At 39.4% G+C, this 3,367-nt stretch overlaps 1 non-coding gene across 1 annotated transcript; it reads left to right on the top strand.

Moving 5' to 3' along the window:
* The first annotated feature begins 1,819 nt into the window (after window positions 1-1,819).
* Trnaa-ugc lies at window positions 1,820-1,891 on the top strand. The gene has a single exon. It is a non-coding gene; the product is annotated as a tRNA-Ala (tRNA).
* The last annotated feature ends 1,476 nt before the right edge of the window (window positions 1,892-3,367 follow it).

The following is a 3,367-nucleotide window of genomic DNA, read 5'->3' as shown; positions in this document are numbered from 1 at the left end:
TAAGATAATACTGGTTGAATCGGTTACTGATTGACTTTGTTAGTATTGGTTGAGGTAGTTGCTGGTTGAAAGGGTCACTGGTTGAAGAGGTCACTGGTTGAAGCGATCACTGGTTGACTTGATACTGGCTCACGTGTCACGGGTTATTGGCAGAGTAAAGCCCACAAAGAACATTAACGGGAAAAGGGACAGCAAAAAGTCACCGAAAGAAGAGCAGGAATAAAAGAAGAGGGACGAGAAGCAGGAGGAGGATAAATAAACCGAAAGGAGAGGAGGAATAAAAGAAGAGGGAAGGAGAGGAAGAGGAGGAGGAGGAGGAGAAGAAGGAGAAGGAGGAATAGGAAGAGGAGGAGGAGAGGGAGGAGGTTAAGAGTGAAAATATAGTAGTGATAAGGAAAGTTTTCGTTCTTTGGGTTGCTCTTTGTGTTTACGAGAGAGAGAGAGAGAGAGAGAGAGAGAGAGAGAGAGAGAGAGAGAGAGAGAGAGAGAGTCTATTCATATAATACACACACTTAAACTTCAAAGTACACAAATTTCCAAAGATCTAAATACACAATAAGCACACATTTTTTTTTTCTCCCCAGTCACAAAACTCTGCAATTTCAAAAGCCAGTGTTGAACAGCGCTTCAGGCACAGACGAGGCGTGGAGTTGTTGTTGCTTAAAAAAAAAAAAACTTCACTCAGGTACTCTATGCCCAAATATTCCGTGGACAGCTCAAATTTTGACTTAATTCCCGAGTGAAGTATCCAGTGCAACACGAATTCATGGGTGGATGCTCGTCTGTATGTGCAGTGTAGTGTTTCATGAGTTTATGGCGCAGCAGAAGCACGTGTATCGCTCCAAGGAGGCCCGAGCACAACGTTAAGTATGTTTGGGAGATAATCTATACTCATAGTACTTTTGGGATAAATGCTCTTATATCTTGCTTTCTTTAACCTATTTTTGTTTTTATTTCGTTTTTTTCATCCATGTTATATTTTTTTGTATATTTAACCCTTTCAGTACCATGACGCGTTTTCATATTCATTGTGCTTACTGTGTGATGATTTTACACAGCTACAGAACTTATGTGGGGATTGAAATAGGGAAGACACTGCCCATTAATCTTTTCACTTCCGTAGACCCTTCTTAATGTCAATAAAATCATCTAATCGTACCCAAAACTCGTGGTTATTAAGTGTCCCAGTACTGGAAGGGTTAAACAGCTTCTTACATGTAATTTTATGTTGTTTTAACTACGATATACTGGAGGTAATTTGCATATATTTTCGAATTAGATAAATTGTCTTATTCTGTCTTGCTTTCTTGTATCTTTTTTATTTTTATTTCGTCTTTTTTAGCTACTTTTCTTGTAGATTCAAAACCCTCTTACTTGTTACTTTGCTTTACTTTAACTTTCTTTTTTTCTTCTTTGTGATATATTTTATTTTATCTATTTCCTTCTTTTTCTCGCTTCTCTGATCTTCCTCTATTTTTCTGTATTCCATTTTTATATATTTTGAGATACATTTGATTTACTTTGTTGTATCACTTGTCTTTATATCACTTGCTTTTTAGAATTTTTATCTTCATCATTTTGTTAAGCACTTTTCCATCAAGTTTTCAGAATTTCCTCTTGATAATGTTTCCTTTGCCTTTCTTTTCTGAGTATAAAGAATGAGGTCCAGGAAAGATGAAGATAAGATGAAGAAAAATAAGCCAGCGAAACGTAAGATAAGAGAAATGTAAGAAAGCCAGTTATAGACGTGACGCTTTATAAACATACATTACCGTATACACGACTTATCCATTTTCTAAAGTCTTGCCTATCCTAATAAGGGGGTGTAGCTCAGTGGTAGAGCGTTCGCTTTGCATGTGAAAGGCCCCGGGTTCGATCCCCGGCACCTCCACCAGGGGATGTAGCTCAAGTGGTAGAGCGCTCGCTTAGCATGTGAGAGGTACGGGGATCGATACCTCGCATCTCCAACTTTTGGGAGGCGATGGCCCAGTGGATAAGGTGGTGAGCGTAGGATCGGGCATACGTCCAAGCTTAGGTTCGAATCCCACTACTTCTTATAACAATACCGTATGATCTTAGGAGTGTTCTATTTTTCAGTTGTGGATAAATTAATGGAATCAAAAATAGCGGTTCTTGAAAAAGGTTAAAGCACACGGTATAGAGCAGCGTTTCCCAACTTGGGGTGCTAGCACTCTCTGGGGGTGCTGAAATCAATTATAAGGGGTGCTGGGAAGTGATGCACACACTTCACTTTCTTTTATCCTTCTAATAACAATATTTTAGTTTGGGGTGCCGGACTCCTTAGACATGACAAAGGTTCGGAAATGTTGTTCTTGGTGGTTACACTAAAGATGTGCTTGGGTGGTGATATGGGTCCTATTATGGGTACCACTATCAAGAAAATTGCCTGCGCCACTTATGGTTAGAAACTGAACTCTACGCACTCTTGATAAACTCTAGGGTGAGACACAGCCACGTTTCACTTACTCTGTGGACAGACTCTCCACATTTCCCTCTCTCACTCACTCACACACTCACTCAAACACCCTCCTATTCTCTCCCTCCTCTCCCATGTTCTCTCTGTTTCTCTCACTCACTCACACACTGCCCCATTCTCTTCCTCCTCTGCCACGCTCTCTCTGTCCCTCTCACTCACTCACTCATTCACACACTGCCTCACTCTCTCCCATACCCACACTTTCTCTCTGTCCCTCTCACTGACTCACACGCTCACTAACACACCCTCCTACTGTCTCTGATGTACTTGTGGTTTTCATTGCCATGTAAGCGTATTGTTGTCATAATCTTTTTGTCAATTTTAGAGTAATACTTAATCCCTTCAGTACCATGACGCGTTTCCATTTTCATTCTGCTTACTATCTGATGATTTTTTACAGCTTCAAAAACATATGTAGGGGATTGAAATAGTGAAGACTGTGGACATTAATCTTCTGACCTCCATATACCTTTGCTAATGGCAGTAAAATGGTCTAATTCTATACAAATCTCAAAATAAAAATGTGTGGCAGTAATGAATGAGTTAAAATAGTGAAGACCATGGCTATTAATCTTCTGGCCTCCATAGACACTCGCTAATGGCAGTAAAATGGTCTAATTCTATACAAATCTCAAGGTGGAAATGTGGTTAAGAAACAGAAAAGGAAAGGTTGATTGCGGTAGAATATAAACTTTATGCTTTTTGGTCTTGTTATTGGTGCATTCAAATATGTCAAGTTGTGTATTATCATTATTATTTTCTAAGATGATGTTCCAGAAAATGAAAGGAAAACCCTGATTGTATAAGACGAAAATAAGAAGCTATTTTCCCTCCTAGTCTCGTAATTCAAGTATGTCAGTCTTGTATTCG

Source organism: Portunus trituberculatus, chromosome 44 (assembly GCF_017591435.1).
Source record: "Portunus trituberculatus isolate SZX2019 chromosome 44, ASM1759143v1, whole genome shotgun sequence".
Taxonomy (NCBI): domain Eukaryota; kingdom Metazoa; phylum Arthropoda; class Malacostraca; order Decapoda; family Portunidae; genus Portunus; species Portunus trituberculatus.
The sequence above is the reverse complement of the archived record's forward strand: the minus strand, read 5'-3'. Positions and strand labels throughout refer to the sequence as shown.